Raw genomic sequence first — 19,287 nt, forward strand, 5'->3', positions numbered from 1 at the left:
TTGAAAAAAAGTAACTCAAGTGGTTTTTCTAGAGACGATAATATTATCAATATTTAGACAAAATGTGAACAAGCTCACACAGCTCGATGGCGGGTTGAAGAAAACACTGTGCAAATAATGCCTACAAGGCCAACGTATACACTACTACAGCGGTGGATACGGATTACGTAAAATATATGAATGCTGCTTGAAAAAAGTGACTCCGGTGTTTTTTCTGGAGACGGTAATATTATGGATATTTAGACAGAATGGGAACAAGGTCACACAGCTCGATGGCGGGTTGAAGAAAACAGTGTGCAAATAATGCCTACAAGGCCAACGTATACACTACTACAGCGGTGGATACGGATTACGTAAAATATATGAATGCTGCTTGAAAAAAGTGACTCCGGTGTTTTTTCTGGAGACGGTAATATTATGGATATTTAGACAGAATGGGAACAAGGTCACACAGCTCGATGGCGGGTTGAAGAAAACAGTGTGCAAATAATGCCTACAAGGCCAACGTATACACTACTACAGCGGTGGATACGGATTACGTAAAATATATGAATGCTGCTTGAAAAAAGTGACTCCGGTGTTTTTTCTGGAGACGGTAATATTATGGATATTTAGACAGAATGGGAACAAGGTCACACAGCTCGATGGCGGGTTGAAGAAAACAGTGTGCAAATAATGCCTACAAGGCCAACGTATACACTACTACAGCGGTGGATACGGATTACGTAAAATATATGAATGCTGCTTGAAAAAAGTGACTCCGGTGTTTTTTCTGGAGACGGTAATATTATGGATATTTAGACAGAATGGGAACAAGGTCACACAGCTCGATGGCGGGTTGAAGAAAACAGTGTGCAAATAATGCCTACAGGGCAAATAATGCCTAAAAGGTCAACTTATACACTACTACAGCGGTAGTAAAATAAAAAAAAGTAAAATAAAAAAAAAATGAATATTAAAAAAAAAAAATTAAAGTTGGTGCTGCTGAACTACTAGGAGCAGCAGATTAGCACACCAGTCCCACTCCCCAACACTGCTAGACTAATAGCACTGGGCTCTTATAGTAGTAGTAGTAGTAGTAGTAGTAAAACAACAAAAAAATAAATAAAAGCAGTCCTTACAAGGACTACTGTTATTGCAGCAGTCAGCAGATGAGATCAGAAGCAGGACAGCTGCCCACTGCAGCTACATACAGAGCACTGCAGTAGAAGGTAGATTACTAGCCAGCAAAGCTACCTAAGCTTAAATGTCCCTCAAACCCCTGCAGACTTCTGTCCCTCCAATAACAGAGCAGTATCAAAACGATTACTAGCCAGCAAACTTTCAACTGTCCCTGAAATCACTAACAGGCAGCAGCTCTCTCCCTACACTATCTCTTCAGCACACACAGGCAGAGTGAAAAAAACGCTGCAGGGCTTCGGTTTTTATAGGGAAGGGGAGTGGTCCAGGGGAGAGCTTCCTGATTGGCTGCCATGTACCTGCTGGTCTGGGGTGAGAGGGCAAAAAAAGCGCCAACAATGGCGAACCCAAAATGGCGAACGTCGCGCGACGTTCGCGAACTTCCGGCGAGCGCGAACACCCGATGTTCGCGCGAACAAGTTCGCCGGCGAACAGTTCGCGACATCTCTAGTCCTAAGCATTCTGGATATCAGGTCCCATATCTGTACAGACAAAAAAACAGAAAATCTCTAAACTCAAAGCAAAGAAAGATTTTACAATATGCAAAAGACAGCTCCCACTAGCTTCTATGTGACCTTGTCAGCTTTAATTTGGAGAAGTTTTGTATTAGAGTATTTCTGTTTTTACCTTAATAAATAAATAAATAATTTTTTTTTGTGGTTTAGAGTAATTACATGATTTTTATCTCTAAAAATTTTGATTTGTGGGAAACCAAAAATACAAAACTTTTCCTGTTTGTATCTCAAGTAAAAGGATTAGTTGTCTTGGTGCACACGCAGGTATCATGGGTAGGGATAAGTAATATAAGCACATATTTGATAAGTACATAGTAAGAAAAGCTCTCAAAGCATTTCCTAAAGAGGAGAATGCACAGAATCATCACTTAGTGATCCAAATGAACAGATTGTAAGAGAGAGCAAGCCAGTGACCTCCCATACCTATTAATAGGAGACACTAGCAGATGGAATTTTCTGCTGATCATGGTGGCTAGAGATGTCGCGAACTGTTCGCCGGCGAACTTGTTCGCGCGAACATCGGGTGTTCGCGCTCGCCGGAAGTTCGCGAACGTCGCGCGACGTTCGCCATTTTGGGTTCGCCATTGTTGGCGCTTTTTTTTGCCCTCTCACCCCAGACCAGCAGGTACATGGCAGCCAATCAGGAAGCTCTCCCCTGGACCACTCCCCTTCCCTATAAAAACCGAAGCCCTGCAGCGTTTTTTCACTCTGCCTGTGTGTGCTGAAGAGATAGTGTAGGGAGAGAGCTGCTGCCTGTTAGTGATTTCAGGGACAGTTGAAAGTTTGCTGGCTAGTAATCGTTTTGATACTGCTCTGTTATTGGAGGGACAGAAGTCTGCAGGGGTTTGAGGGACATTTTAGCTTAGGTAGCTTTGCTGGCTAGTAATCTACCTTCTACTGCAGTGCTCTGTATGTAGCTGCAGTGGGCAGCTGTCCTGCTTCTGATCTCATCTGCTGACTGCTGCAATAACAGTAGTCCTTGTAAGGACTGCTTTTATTTATTTTTTTGTTGTTTTACTACTACTACTACTACTACTACTATAAGAGCCCAGTGCTATTAGTCTAGCAGTGTTGGGGAGTGGGACTGGTGTGCTAATCTGCTGCTCCTAGTAGTTCAGCAGCACCAACTTTAATTATTTTTTTTTAATATTCATTTTTTTTTTATTTTACTTTTTTTTATTTTACTACCGCTGTAGTAGTGTATAAGTTGACCTTTTAGGCATTATTTGCCCTGTAGGCATTATTTGCACACTGTTTTCTTCAACCCGCCATCGAGCTGTGTGACCTTGTTCCCATTCTGTCTAAATATCCATAATATTACCGTCTCCAGAAAAAACACCGGAGTCACTTTTTTCAAGCAGCATTCATATATTTTACGTAATCCGTATCCACCGCTGTAGTAGTGTATACGTTGGCCTTGTAGGCATTATTTGCACACTGTTTTCTTCAACCCGCCATCGAGCTGTGTGACCTTGTTCCCATTCTGTCTAAATATCCATAATATTACCGTCTCCAGAAAAAACACCGGAGTCACTTTTTTCAAGCAGCATTCACATATTTTACGTAATCCGTATCCACCGCTGTAGTAGTGTATACGTTGGCCTTGTAGGCATTATTTGCACACTGTTTTCTTCAACCCGCCATCGAGCTGTGTGACCTTGTTCCCATTCTGTCTAAATATCCATAATATTACCGTCTCCAGAAAAAACACCGGAGTCACTTTTTTCAAGCAGCATTCATATATTTTACGTAATCCGTATCCACCGCTGTAGTAGTGTATACGTTGGCCTTGTAGGCATTATTTGCACACTGTTTTCTTCAACCCGCCATCGAGCTGTGTGACCTTGTTCCCATTCTGTCTAAATATCCATAATATTACCGTCTCCAGAAAAAACACCGGAGTCACTTTTTTCAAGCAGCATTCATATATTTTACGTAATCCGTATCCACCGCTGTAGTAGTGTATACGTTGGCCTTGTAGGCATTATTTGCACACTGTTTTCTTCAACCCGCCATCGAGCTGTGTGACCTTGTTCCCATTCTGTCTAAATATCCATAATATTACCGTCTCCAGAAAAAACACCGGAGTCACTTTTTTCAAGCAGCATTCATATATTTTACGTAATCCGTATCCACCGCTGTAGTAGTGTATACGTTGGCCTTGTAGGCATTATTTGCACACTGTTTTCTTCAACCCGCCATCGAGCTGTGTGACCTTGTTCCCATTCTGTCTAAATATCCATAATATTACCGTCTCCAGAAAAAACACCGGAGTCACTTTTTTCAAGCAGCATTCATATATTTTACGTAATCCGTATCCACCGCTGTAGTAGTGTATACGTTGGCCTTGTAGGCATTATTTGCACACTGTTTTCTTCAACCCGCCATCGAGCTGTGTGAGCTTGTTCACATTTTGTCTAAATATTGATAATATTATCGTCTCTAGAAAAACCACTTGAGTTACTTTTTTTCAAGCAGCATTCATATATTTTACGTAATCCGTATCCACCGCTGTAGTAGTGTATACGTTGGCCTTGTAGGCATTATTTGCACACTGTTTTCTTCAACCCGCCATCGAGCTGTGTGACCTTGTTCCCATTCTGTCTAAATATCCATAATATTACCGTCTCCAGAAAAAACACCGGAGTCACTTTTTTCAAGCAGCATTCACATATTTTACGTAATCCGTATCCACCGCTGTAGTAGTGTATACGTTGGCCTTGTAGGCATTATTTGCACACTGTTTTCTTCAACCCGCCATCGAGCTGTGTGACCTTGTTCCCATTCTGTCTAAATATCCATAATATTACCGTCTCCAGAAAAAACACCGGAGTCACTTTTTTCAAGCAGCATTCATATATTTTACGTAATCCGTATCCACCGCTGTAGTAGTGTATACGTTGGCCTTGTAGGCATTATTTGCACACTGTTTTCTTCAACCCGCCATCGAGCTGTGTGAGCTTGTTCACATTTTGTCTAAATATTGATAATATTATCGTCTCTAGAAAAACCACTTGAGGTACTTTTTTTTTTCAAGCAGCATTCATATATTTTACGTAATCCGTATCCACCGCTGTAGTAGTGTATACGTTGACCTTGTAGGCATTATTTGCACACTGTTTTCTTCAACCCGCCATCGAGCTGTGTGACCTTGTTCACATTTTGTCTAAATATTGATAATATTATCGTCTCTAGAAAAACCACTTGAGTTACTTTTTTTCAAGCAGCATTCATATATTTTACGTAATCCGTATCCACCGCTGTAGTAGTGTATACGTTGACCTTGTAGGCATTATTTGCACACTGTTTTCTTCAACCCGCCATCGAGCTGTGTGACCTTGTTCACATTTTGTCTAAATATTGATAATATTATCGTCTCTAGAAAAACCACTTGAGTTACTTTTTTTCAAGCAGCATTCATATATTTTACGTAATCCGTATCCACCGCTGTAGTAGTGTATACGTTGACTTTGTAGGCATTATTTGCACAGTGTTTTCTTCAACCCGCCATCTAGCTGTGTGTATTATCGTTTCCAGAAAAACCAACTGAGTTTTTGTTGTTGTTGTTGTTTTTTTAAAAATAATGCCAGGCAAAGGCAGGCCGCCACGCAGAGGCCGTGCTAGGGGCCGTGCTGCTATGCAATCCTGTGGCCCTAGCAAATTGCCCAGTTTTAAAAAGCCAATGACCCTGAACTCCCAAAATGCTGAAGAGGTAGTTGACTGGCTTACACAGCACACCCCATCCTCTACCGTTTCTAACTTTACCACAACATCCTCCTCATCCTCCACTGCTATGGCCACCCCACGTAACACTTCCTCCACCACCGGTGCCCCTTCTTCACTGGGGTCAGAGGAGTTATTTTCCAATGAGTTTCTTGAACTGAGTAATGCGCAACCATTATTGCCAGAAGAAGATGAAGGAGATGAGGACCTTACACCAGATTTAATTCTGGCAGAGAACACGATAGAGATGGACATAATGAGTGATGAGGAGGAGGTCCCCGCTGCTGCTTCCTTCTGTGATGTGTCAGAAGAAATTGATGCATCTGAGGAGAATGATGATGAGGAGATTGATGTTTTGTGGGTGCCTAGTAGAAGAGAGCAAGAGGAGGGTAGTTCAGATGGAGAGACGGAGAGTCAGAGAGGCAGTAGGAGAATAAGACTTAGAAGAAGCAGGGAGGACAGCCCGCAGGGATCAGTAGGGCAACAGCATGTATCGGCACCTGTGTTCAGCCGGCCAACGCACCCGCCATTGCCGCCAATACCGCAAACTCCGCCAACTTCTACTGTTACCGCCAGATCGCACACTTCCAAAAAGTCAGCAGTGTGGGATTTTTTTAATGTGTGTGCCTCTGACAAAAGCATTGTAATTTGCAATGAGTGCAGTCAGAAACTGAGCCTTGGTAAGCCCAACAGCCACATAGGTACAACTTCTATGCGAAGGCACATGAGCGGCAAGCACAAAGCACTTTGGGAGCAACACCTCAAAGGCAACAGGCAAACTAAAAGCCACACTCCTTCTGGTCCAGCATCTTACTGCTCTACCTCTGCTCTCCTTGACCCGTCTGAACCACCCTCCACTCCGCCTTCCACCTTGACCACCTGTTCCCATTCCCAGTCATCTGCCACCAGCCAAGTTTCTGTGAAGGCCATGTTTGAGCGTAAGAAGCCAATGTCTGACTGTCACCCCCTTGCCCGGCGTCTGACAGCTGGCTTGTCTGCACTCTTAGCCCGCCAGCTTTTACCATACCAGCTGGTGGACTCTGAGGCCTTCCGCAAATTTGTAGCAATTGGGACACCGCAGTGGAAGGTACCCAGCCGCAATTTTTTTTCTAAAAAGGGAATACCACACCTGTACCAACATGTGCAGAGCCAAGTTACCGCATCTCTGTCACTTAGTGTTGGGCCAAAGGTCCATATGACTACTGACGCATGGTCCTCCAAGCATGGTCAGGGCAGGTATGTCACCTACACTGCCCACTGGGTGAACTTGGTAATGGCTGGGAAGCAGGGAATGGGTAGCTCAACAACAACAGTGGAGTTGGTGTCACCGCCACGGATTGCACGCGGTTCTGCCACCACCTCTACTCCTCCATCGCTCTCTACCTCGTCTTCTTCTTCTTCTTACTCTGCTGCTGGGTCCTCCTTCTCCTCCTCCACACCTGTGCACCCCCAGCTCCCCCTAGGCTATTCGACGTGCCAGGTACGCCGTTGTCACGCTGTCTTGGGGATGACGTGCCTGGAAAGCAAAAACCATACCGGATCTGTACTCCTGTCATCTCTGCAGTCACAGGCCGATCGGTGGCTGACCCCACACCAACTGCAGATCGGAAAAGTGGTGTGTGACAATGGAAGCAATCTGTTGGCAGCGTTGAGACTAGGCAATTTAACACATGTGCCCTGCATGGCACATGTGTTAAATTTAATAGTCCAACGTTTTGTCTCCAAGTACCCAGGATTCCAGGACGTTCTCACCCAGTCCAGAAAGGTGTCGGCCCATTTCAGACGTTCCTACACAGCCATGGCACGCCTTGCTGACATTCAGCAGCGCTACAACATGCCAGTCAGGCGTTTGATTTCTGACAGCCAGACTCGCTGGAATTCAACGCTCCTTATGTTGGAACGTCTGCTGCAACAACAAAGGGCCGTCAACGAGTACCTTTTTGAACTGGGTGGTAGGACTGGATCTGCACAGCTGGGGATTTTTTTCCCCCGTTACTGGGTGCTTATGCGCGATGCCTGCAGGCTCATGCGACCTTTTGAAGAGGTGACAAATATGGTCAGTCGCACCGAAGGCACCATCAGCGACCTAATACCCTTCGCTTTCTTCCTGGAGCGTGCCGTGCGACGAGTGACAGATGAGGCTGTAGACCAGCGTGACGAGGAGCTGGAAGCGCACGATTTCTGGTCGGAATCACCAGAACGAACCCAGGCACCTGCTGCAACGCAGGGAGAGGTGCCAGAAGTGGAGTCAGAGGAGGAAGGTGGCTTTGTGGAGGAGGAGGAGGAGGACCAACAGGAGCAGGCTTCCCAGGGGGCTAGTGGTGACCTTTTGGGGACCCCTGGTCTTGTACGTGGCTGGGGGGAGGAGACCGTGGATGATGCAGTCCTTGATAATGAGGAAGCGGAGATGGATAGCTCTGCATCCAACCTTGTGAGAATGGGGTCTTTCATGCTGTCATGCCTGTTGAAGGACCCCCGTATCAAGAGGCTTAAGGAGAAGGGCCTGTACTGGGTCGCAACGCTACTAGACCCTCAGTACAAGCATAAAGTGTCAGAAATGTTACCAACATACCACAAGTCCGAAAAGATGCGGCATTTACAAACCAGCCTGCAAAACATGTTGTACAATGCTTTTAAGGGTGATGTCACTTCAGGAACTCATCAACATTCCAGGGGCAGAGGTGCCAGTAATCCTGCCACGAGCACACCTGCAAGGACAAAGCCCTTTGGCCAGTCTGTAACGTCAGACATGCAAATGTTTTTCTGTCCAAGGCAGCGCCACAACCCTTCTGGATCCACCCTCAAAGAACGCCTCGACCGGCAGGTAGCGGACTACCTGGCATTAACTGCAGATATCGACACTCTGAGGAGCGATGAACCCCTGGACTACTGGGTGCGCAGGCTTGATCTGTGGCCAGAGCTGTCACAATTTGCCATGAACCTCTTGTCTTGCCCAGCCTCAAGTGTGCTCTCAGAAAGGACCTTCAGTGCAGCAGGAGGGATTGTAACTGAGAAGAGAACTCGCCTAGGTCACAAAAGTGTCGATTACCTGACCTTTATTAAAATGAATGAGGGGTGGATCTCGGAGGGTTACTGCACGCCGGAAGACTTGTTCTGACTTCTATGCAGCTGTCCTTCTCTTCAAGCCTCATGACTCCACACACAGCTGTCCTTTAGCGTCCTCCTCCTCCCTCCGCCACCGTTACAAACTAGGGTGCAAACCCTACTGGTTTAATTTTTTCTGGCCTCTGTGCTTCAGTCGCTGCAACCAAAAAAATGCATATTTTCTGCATTTATATGGCATAATTTTTCTGGCCTCTGTGCTTCAGTGGCTGCAACCAAAAAAATTTATATTTTCAGCATTTATATGGCATAATTTTTCTGTCAACTGTGCTTCAGTGGCTGCGACCAAAAAAATGCATATTTTCTGCATTTATATGGCATAATTTTTCTGGCCTCTGTGCTTCAGTGGCTGCAACCAAAAAAATTTATATTTTCAGCATTTATATGGCATAATTTTTCTGGCAACTGTGCTTCAGTGGCTGCGACCAAAAAAATGACTATTTTCAGCATTTATATGGCATATTTTTTCTGGCCTCTGTGCTTCAGTGGCTGTGGCCAAAAAAACTGGGCAAACAATGCCTACAAGGTCAACGACGTTGACCTTGTAGGCATTGTTTGCCCAGTTTTTTTGGCCACAGCCACTGAAGCACAGAGGCCAGAAAAAATATGCCATATAAATGCTGAAAATAGTCATTTTTTGCCATACGTTGACTCAACGTATATGGCAAAAAATGACTATTTTCAGCATTTACGTGACATATTTTTTCTGGCAACTGTGCTTCAGTGGCTGCAACCAAAAAAACTGGGCAAACAATGTCTACAAGGTCAACGTATGGCGAAAAATTACTATTTTCAGCATTTATATGGCATATTTTTTCTGGCAACTGTGCTTCAGTGGCTGCGTCCAAAAAAACTGGGCAAACAATGTCTACAAGGTCAACGTATGGCGAAAAATGACTATTTTCAGCATTTATATGGCATATTTTTTCTGGCAACTGTGCTTCAGTGGCTGCGTCCAAAAAAACTGGGCAAACAATGCCTACAAGGTCAACGTATGGCAGTTGTTTAAAGAGAACAGTAGATTACTAGCCAGCAAAGCTACCTAAGCTAAAATGTCCCTCAAATCCCTGCAGACTTCTGTCCCTCCAATACAGAGCAGTATCAAGCAGATTACTAGCCAGCAAACTTACTATCATCTGTCCCTGAAATCACTAACAGCTCTCCCCCTACACTATCTCTTCCAAGCACACACAGGCAGATTTTTCAGATACATTTTTGCCCTTGATCCCCCTCTGGCATGCCACTGTCCAGGTCGTTGCACCCTTTAAACAACTTTAAAATCATTTTTCTGGCCAGAAATGTCTTTTCTAGATGTTAAAGTTCGCCTTCCCATTGAAGTCTATGGGGTTCGCGAACCGTTCGCGAACCGCTCGCATTTTTGCGCAAGTTCGCGAATATGTTCGCAAACTTTTTTTCCGACGTTCGCTACATCCCTAATGGTGGCTGTGTATCAGTGTGTATGTCGCCACACAGAGAAAAGGGCAATTTATCCAACTATATCTCTCAGTGTATGGTCAGATTTAGCAACACCACTATCAACTGCACTCTGCTAATACCAAAAGTTATTCAAAGTGATAGCGCGAGTTAAATTGGCATGCAATAAAAAAAGACACTAAAAATTGGTTTTATGTCTGCCTAGCAGCTGTATGTGTAATAGCAGATTCTTCCATATTAGCTTTTGATGACCTCAAATAAAGGGTACGTCCATATGCTGTAGTTGACCATTGGGTCCATTGGGTTAACTTCCCCTATGTTTTGGAAATCCTATACTGGTTGGAAATCCCTTGGTTAGTTCAGCTATGAGTTGGGCCTAAATTAGAGATGGTAGGGGGGGTGTTTCATTTTCCAAGTTGAAATGTGCCCCTGGCAACTCCAGATTTGGCCAGGAGATGTCAATGTTACGTAAGCCATGTGCTCTCGCCCTTTCCCCTTCCACTTCAGGAGGGAGTGGATGCTGTGGGAAAATGGAGCTTAGGTCCCAGTAATGGAAAGGCCCCAAGGGTGGTGAGGTCCTATGGGGCTCCAGATAATAGTGTGGAGCTCATCCAGGGATGGAGCCCAGATACAGCAGACATAGAGGCAGCAGAGAAAGTAAGGGCGTTGTCTGGTGACCTGGCTTTGTGTGCTCAGCTTGGGCGCTTGGAGCTCCGACAGATTATGAGAGATTTCTGAGTAGACACCGTGGATGCCTTTTTTTCAGTTTGAGAAAAGGTCTTGTCTGTGTGCCTGCCATGTGGGAGCAACTGCCTTGTCCAAAGAGAGTTATTTTGGGGCAGGTAACCCTACCTTATGAAATTAAAGAGCTCTTGGAGGAAGAGACTGAACTGTGGGACTGTCTTTGTCCACACGGAGTGGAGTGTGGGACTGTGTCCTGGAAAAGACTATTCAAGGGTTGGTTTTTACCACACGGGTTCCCCAGGGCAGGGATACATTTTTGTAATTGCATTCTTCATTTCTGCAAGTTTATATAAATGTTTATTTGTTTGTTGCACTTGTGTGGGTTATTTGACCAAGTGGAATTTCCCTGAGGTGTAATCCATCAATCCCCACTAGGTGGAGTTAAAAATCCCAGTTCCCAGGGCCTTTCACATATCAAAAGGAATTTAGGCCCTGGAAGGTAAAGAATTAGGGCCACATTTACTAAGGGTCGAATATCAAGGGTTAATAAACCCTCGAATTCGACCCTCGAAGTAAAATCCTACAAATTCAAATATCGAATTCGAAGGATTTACTGCAAATCCTACAATCGATCTAAGGAAAAATTGAACGATTCAAAGGATTATAATCGATTCATCGAACGATTTTTCTTCTAATAAAGCCCACTCCACCCAAAGGGAATTATGGTTGAAGAAATGTAAATTAATCCTTGCCTTCCTCTTTAATTTAAACGCAATATACTATATATAGCATTAGGCATGCGGGTATCTTCTTATATCAATTTTCTTACTGTATGTCTTCTGCCCTTTTTAGCCCTTCTCACCCTAAATTGCAGGGTTTCTCTGCTTCACTGCTCCTAAGCCCCCCCCCCCCACAAGTCACTTGCACTGATGATATGTAAAGAGAGTAAAACAGGCAAAAAGGTCACAGGGACATTAAGGTATAATTACTATATCTTTCCCTATAATTAAACCTTTCATTTGTGGTTGTAAGGCAGTGAGTGCTATGTGTACAGCATGAGACATGTGAATACCTTATTTGAAGAAATCTTTAACTGCATGGCTTGTATTGTGAATGGCTCTTCAGCTCCTTTTATCCCTGCTCATCATGAGACTAGGGGGTCCGTTTACTAAAGTGCGTTAAAAATATTCGCACAATTTATAGACAATTTATAGACAGAATTTTCGCCAAATATGTTATCGCCAGTTTACTAACCTGCGGTAAATATAAATTTGCGAATTTTCTTGCGCAAGAATAATTGTTCGCCAGTTATCGCATTCACTGAAAATAACGCTACGTACATATTAACGCTTGGTTTACTAAACAGCGAAATGTGCTATAGACAAAATTAACGCCAGAATATTCGCAAACTTTTACCGCCATCTATGTACTGGTGTAAAAGTATTTTTTTCGCCAGAAAATTCTCAAGGGGCAGGAAATATCCCATAATAATGTTTTTTTTTACCCATAATTCTTTGCTGACAGGAGACAGATCTGTAGCTATTGCTGACAGGGTGTTTTGGCTTCTGCTTCCATGTGGTGCAACAGCAGCAGTTTCAGCTCAGAGTCGTATTATTGGCAGTGGCATCAAAGTCCAAGGATTCGTCAGCCTCTACACTTTTTTGGTTTCATTGTGATTGGCTACATTAAATTGTGCATTTCTATGAAGCAAAGAGATTGACTGGTATGATTTCTTGTTCATATGATTCTATTGGCAGAAGGGTTTATATGATGCAGACATGTTTGATTGGTGTTACTCTGGTAATGTTGTTGGATGGTATAATCATCAGTCAATAAAGTTTATAAGTTTTGAAGATGCATTTCTGGCCATAAATGTCACAGTAAAAATTTCCCATAATAACCGCCATAAAACAAGACTATTTTATAGCATATATATTCGCAAAAACTTAATTTTTCGCCAGAAAATTCGCAACTCGCTAAAATTACCACTAACGTAAGCTGGTTCCTTAACGTAGTTACCGCAAGTGATCGCAATGACTTCTGAGCGCATCGCTGTTTAGTAAACTTAGTCGCTGCGAATATTCTGGCGTAAAAATATTCTCAGCGATAACATGCGGAAACTTAAAGTCAGATTTACCGCACTTTAGTAAACGGACCCCACGGGCTAGATGGGGTTTAAATCAACCTGCTGAAATCCACAGGCCGATTTCAGCCCCTCACCACAAGCATTATCCTCCTTGTTTTTTGTGCCTGGAACCCTTATGACGGCTCGAGAACACACTTGGCGGATTTAGCGAAACACAAGACTTTGCGTTTTGCGCTGAAATGAGCCATGTCTATTCAAGTCAGAGCCAAAAAAAGGGTTCTGGGAGCAAAAGAGGGAGGATACTACTTGCAGTAGGGGCTGAAATCGGCCTGTGGATTTCTGCCTGCTGATTTTGTACCTATCTGGCCCTTGTCTTACTGTGTTTCTCTCCATCTGTTTACATACAGGAAAAACAAACATGGCTCACATGTCCATTTTACTTAAAGGGATCCTATCATCGGAAAACATGTTTTTTCCAAACGCACCAGTTAATAGTGCTACTCCAGCAGACTTCTGCACTGAAATCCATTTCTCAAAAGAGCAAACAGATTTTTTATATTCAATTTTGAAATCTGACATGGGGCTAGATATTTTGTCAATTTCCCAACTGCCCCTGGTCATGTGACTTGTGCCTGCACTTTAGGAGAGAAATGCTTTCTGGCAGGCTGCTGTTTTTCCTTCTCACGGGTTTTTACTATTAAGTGTTGTTCTTAGGGGGTGTTTAGGTCCGATGCCTAGGGCAGCATTGGACCTAAATACAGGCCCGGATTTGTGGTGAGGCCACAAAGGCCCAGGCCTAGGGCGGCAGAATAATAAGGGCAGCATGCCACCCAGCTGCTTACCTGAGAGCACAGCTCCCCATCGCTCTAGTGCAGGCGCGCATGTGCACTCGTACCGGAGGGGATATGCGGCGGGCGCCAAGACCACGAGGCCTCGGGTGCCCGCCCACTAAATCCGGCACTGCCTAAATACAACCCTAGGTTTAGTCACAGCATAGTTTTTCAGACGCTAGTGGTACAGGCAACATCACATGCAGAGCATGACACAGGCTGACACTCCTCTGGCACAGACTTGGCAGGAATCTCACTTCGCCTCAATGACACACTCCATAGTGGTCTGGATCACCTCAGGGAAATCCTCTATCCTGATTCCCTCTCCACTGGGATCCCTACACTACAGGCAATATGGCCTGGGAGAGATACCTCTAAAACTGCCACTCCTACTGTGCGTTGGAGTGGATTTTTGCGCCCAGGGGTTGAATTCTCCTTTATACTGACTAGAGTGTACTGGTACAGGAGCTACAACTGTTCAGTACAACATTTCTGTCCATGGTTAAAGGGGTTGTTCACCTTTCAATTAAGTTTTAGTATGATGTATGATATTCTGAAACAATTTGCATTTGGTTTTCATTTTTTATTTTTTGTGGTTTTTGCCATTATTTAGCTTTTTATTCAGCAGTTTGTCTGCTGAAAAGTCTGTATATATAGATATATAATCGATGCACAATCCTGTGTTACAAATAAAAACACCTTAATTCACCTTTACTATAGTGTGCTGATCCCTGCATCGATTGTATCATTCCAATTGTTCGTGCACCTCGCCTGCGACAAAGACAGAGTGCGGACACCAAAGCATCTTTATATATATGTATATATTATATTAGATTATATATTATATTATATATAAAAGCTGCTTACAAAAAGATAACATATAGTCGAACCACCCTTTAACCTGCAAACCTTCCCTGCCAGTGCACTTATTTGGTACAGGTTATTACATTATAAGGAAAAAGATGAGAAAATGAGAAGATAAAATCACTTACCTGTTGGGAGGATCTGAGGATATTAAAGGTGGGCCAGCTACATTGAACAAGATGCACCTTTTCCAACACCTATTCACTTAAATCATATTCACATAAATCGTAAAGATTCCATTATGTGATACTACTTCAGACAAATGGTACGAGGTTGCTCAGCCTATTGAGGCAAATAGTCTTTTCTGAACTCATCACTTTTACTGTCAGGCAATGTTCTAACTTGTTAATCCTACACTATGCCTTTGACAGTTTAATGGTTTTACTTGCCAAAGCATTTTAATACCATTTTTATTGGGTTCTTAAGCTCTTAAAAAAATAATAAATCCTTCTGATAGTTTGGGGTTAAATCTGTCGGGGGCATCAGTCACAACTATCTCCAAACCTAGGCCTTCTAGAGCCACACCTTGGCCCAGCTTCTTGAAGCCCTGGAGTGGTGATTTAGGAATAGTTGTGGGACCGTGCAATCATGTTTAAAGATATACAGTTGAGGTGCAGACGATACTAGGGCTCAGTGTCAGACTGGCCCACCGGGATACCAGGAAAACTCCCGGTGTGCCCAGGTGTCAGTGGGCCTCTTGCTTCTAACCATTTGGAGTATTTCATTTATGGGAAAAAATGCTTAATAATGAAAGTAGATATAAAAGACTAGGAGAATAAAGAGGTTGAGTGAGGAGAGGAGGAGTAATAGTTTGGATAATGGGCCCATGGCCTAAGGTTTTCTGGTGGGCCCCTGGTGTCCCAGTCTAACACTGCTAGGGCTCATTTATAAACAATGGGCAAGTTTGCACCTGGGCAGTATCCCATAGCAACCAATCAGTAACTTGCTTTTCTGCAAGTAGAGCAGCATCTGATTCGTTGCCATGGGTTTCTGCCCAGGTGCAGATTTGACCAGTGTTTATAAAGGAACCCCAGTAAACTTGTGTTGGATATTTAGATACTGCATCTGGTCACTAGAGGTAAAAGTATGCTCCAGTTATAAGGACTGATTTGCGTGGCACAGCATGGCAAAAACATATTACCTTTTCCAGCCATTATTATGTAACTTCTTCCCTTGCTAGACAAAAGTTTAACAAGGTTAATGAGACAAAATGGGTGACCCCAAGTTTAGCAACAAGTGTGCCTGTTGCGTCATAGACTGACTGATGGTTGCTTCCTTATAGTGAGCAGATATGCTGGGCACAGTTGTGTAGCTTGATGTTTTTTCATTCATTAGTTAGGCACAAACTCATTAGGCAGTTCAGACCACACACTGTGGGGCAGATATTCTAAGATTGGTGCTAATTAGAACAAGTGCAATTGCCAGTGAGAAATTAGTTTGAATTGGACTACTACCAATTAGAACAAAAAGATCTTATTTGTTGCTGCACTGGTACATATTAGCAGCTATCCTAGTAAATCAGTGCTGCTCTAACTCAAACCTACCTCGGGCAACAAACCTATTTTGCAGGTACCTAATACTTTTATTCCCAGGTTTTCCTACTACATAGTTTATGGGGAGAAAAACTGCATCATGTCTCGCTGGAATCTGGCAAGATGAGTAATATGGCATTATTATTATTATTGTTAATTAACATTCTTAAAGCACCAAACATATTCTGCTGCACTGTACCATTAAACATATACTTTTCACATACAACTACCGCCCAATACAGGAGGTAAAGAGGGCCTTGCTCAGTAGAGCTTACAATCAAAAATGATAAGCACCCACATCTGCAATAGCCAATACACTTACACACTGATCTGTGTGCAGCCTTCAGGCACTTTATAAAAGCAGCCACTCAGTTTAATATTCTTTATTAGTTCCACTTCTCATTATGCCTTGTGCTAAAGTCTGGCTTCATTTATCCCATCAGTCCTTACTTGCTGTGCACAGAGCCGAGTCAGTGTCCTTTAATGTAAAACATCTCTTTACACTTGGGGAAGTTCAGCTAATCACTCACATCACTGAGCAGTTTAAATGTAATGCACACAGCACAAGGCAAACTCTTCCACTTCTACTGCTTGTTAATTTCAGGCTCACACAGAGAACTGCAGAAAAACGAAGAAATGTTTCCCCCCAGATCCATGATGGCAGCTGCTTTTGATAAGTGGCCCTGACGAGATGAGGGATAGCTGCTCCAGGGGTGGCAAAACCAATGCGTACATTTAATATTACTTATATAAGTACTAAGACTATCTCTTGTTTAAAAAAGTACAATCATCTAGGAGATACAGTCCCAGGCTTCAAAAGATTCATAAGGCATTAAATCAGATTTCAATGGAGTGACAAACTTGTCCCATAGCAACCATATTTTGCTTTGATTAGACTACAGCAGGTAAAAAAAAAAATATATAAAGCAAATGCCTTTATTTGATGTTGTGGGTTCTGGACCAAAATATTAAATGTTCCACACTGGCATATTGGTGAACACTGGTACCAGGTACACTGCTTGGGTTCTTTGAATACTCCAAGGCTTTTGGGAAACTGCACAGAGTTCAGTATAACCCGTGCCCAACTGCTGCCCCACTCGAAAACAATGCATTGCGAGTTTAACCAATAAAAATGAGTACTGCCAGATATAAAGGGAAATTAGGAGTACAATGCATTTAACTCTTTACAGGGCACCTAATACTGAAATACTTTTTTTCCGATAGAAAGATAAGTTTAAGCTCATTTACGTGTCCCCCTTTCTGAATACTGTGGTGGGCCCATACCAGATCCCTACTCCTGGTATGGGCAGCTGTGTTGAGGTACATGTGTGCACAGAGTACTGGACACTTACTCAGCAGGGGTCATTTATATTTGCAAGTGATGTAAAAGTGATGTATTTCACTTTCCCCACAGTGAAATACATCTAAAACCACTTTCATTGGACAGGTACTTGAGTCAAAATGTGCTTTTTGCATCTCCATAAAGTTGCACTCAGCTCCACTCTGTCCTTCCTGCCTTCTTTTCCAAATTGGGTGCTGCTGTGCCCAGAGTCTGAACCAGGGGTAGGCAGAATTGCCACGGGTGCAACACTGGGGTCTACAGGCACATACATCTTCTGTCGCAAGGTCCATGTCCACTCACTGGCTACTGGTATTAAAGGAAAAGGAAAGGCTAAAAGTAAGTAAGCTTTATCAGAAAGGTCTATATAAATACACCAGTAAATCCTCAAAGTAATGCTGCTCTGAGTCCTCTGTCAAAAGAAACATAGCATTTCTTTCCTTCTGTTGTGTACACATGGGCTTCTGTATTCCTGTTTTCAGCATAAAACTCCAGGGCTTGAACATGCTCCCTCCCTTACCTCCTCCCCTCCCTGCTGTAATCTGAGTCCACAGCTATGAGGGAGCAGGGAGAGACTCTGGCAGCAAGTGATGTCACAACAAGCTAATATGGCAGTTTGTATCCTAAACAAACAGAAAGAGAGCTTCTAGAGCTGTTTACTCGGGTATGGTAAAACATTATTCAGAAAAATATAGTGTTTTAGCTTGATCTATTGTGGCTAATCTATTGGCAATAAACTGCTTTGATATCTTTCCTTCTCCTTTAAGCTCTCCTCCACAGTCCAATTGCGTGTGAGCCACACAGCAAGCCAGGTTGCCTAGGGTGCCCAGCCAGCCTGGCCCAGTACTGACTGTGTGTATTGACAGACGGGAACCCTGGAGTTACCGCCACATCTGGACAGGCACCAATCACTGCAGCTTAATTGCACCTAGAGAATTGGGCACAGACGTCACTCATATTCCAAACACCGGAAATTATGCCAGACAGACTTTGCAAATATTTGAAGCAACTGCACCAAATTTGCGATGTAGTCTATTTTTGCGAATCGGGCGCAATTGAGGTAAACCCAGTGCAATCACTACAATTCTGGGGGAAAATGCTGCATTTGGAAAAAAATGGTGATTGAACTTGAAATTGCACTGTGCCAAGGTAAGTGGTCTTAATGTAAAAATGCTTGTGACATGGAGCCCTGGTAGAACTTTATTCTATATCACGTGACAATAGGTGCCCTTTAAGGTCTACTTTCTTTCTACAACATTGAGTCCCATTAAGGCACAGCATACATTTACTCACATGAACAAGATGAGAAGCCCAGCGTGGCTTTTGCACTAGATGTATAACCCTCTGATCAATAAAAATGATTAAGGGGGAGTCTGTTCCTCTAATCTGAAAGCTCTCAGTGCTGTGAAGGTCTCTGAATGATAACTGGCAATTTTGATTATTTTTAGTAAATTATTATTCTTTTTTTCTTTTTAATGATCAGTTTGGCTGCCGGCAGAAAGAGAAGAGAACATGAAGGGATGTGTGCTGGTTCTTTGATATAAGTTGCAATAATTTATTCCAATATGTTTACATCTGAAATGTCTTTTTTTTCCATGTTCAGCAAGTCAATAATAAAACTGGACAGATTCATCTCCTAATTAACCATCTCATCTCCATATGACTTTCACAATGCTTTCCTATTTGCTGCTGTGTAGAAATAAAAATAGGATGCCAGAGGTTCTTACAAAAAATCAAAATGGGATGAGAATGACTTTCTAAAAATTGCAACTTTAAATCAGAAGGAAAGGTAAAAATTAAAGGGGACCCATCACCCAAAAAAAATATTCAAAATTCTATTTTATCACATTAGTTATGCAAAATGAACTTTAATTACACAATACAAATTATTTGAATCTTGTTTCCATCAGTCTGGGAATTCATAATTATAGCAAGCAGGCAGGAGCCATTTTGTGGACACTGTTATTAAGACAAGCCT

Source organism: Xenopus laevis, chromosome 5S, assembly GCF_017654675.1.
Source record: "Xenopus laevis strain J_2021 chromosome 5S, Xenopus_laevis_v10.1, whole genome shotgun sequence".
Classification (NCBI taxonomy): domain Eukaryota; kingdom Metazoa; phylum Chordata; class Amphibia; order Anura; family Pipidae; genus Xenopus; species Xenopus laevis.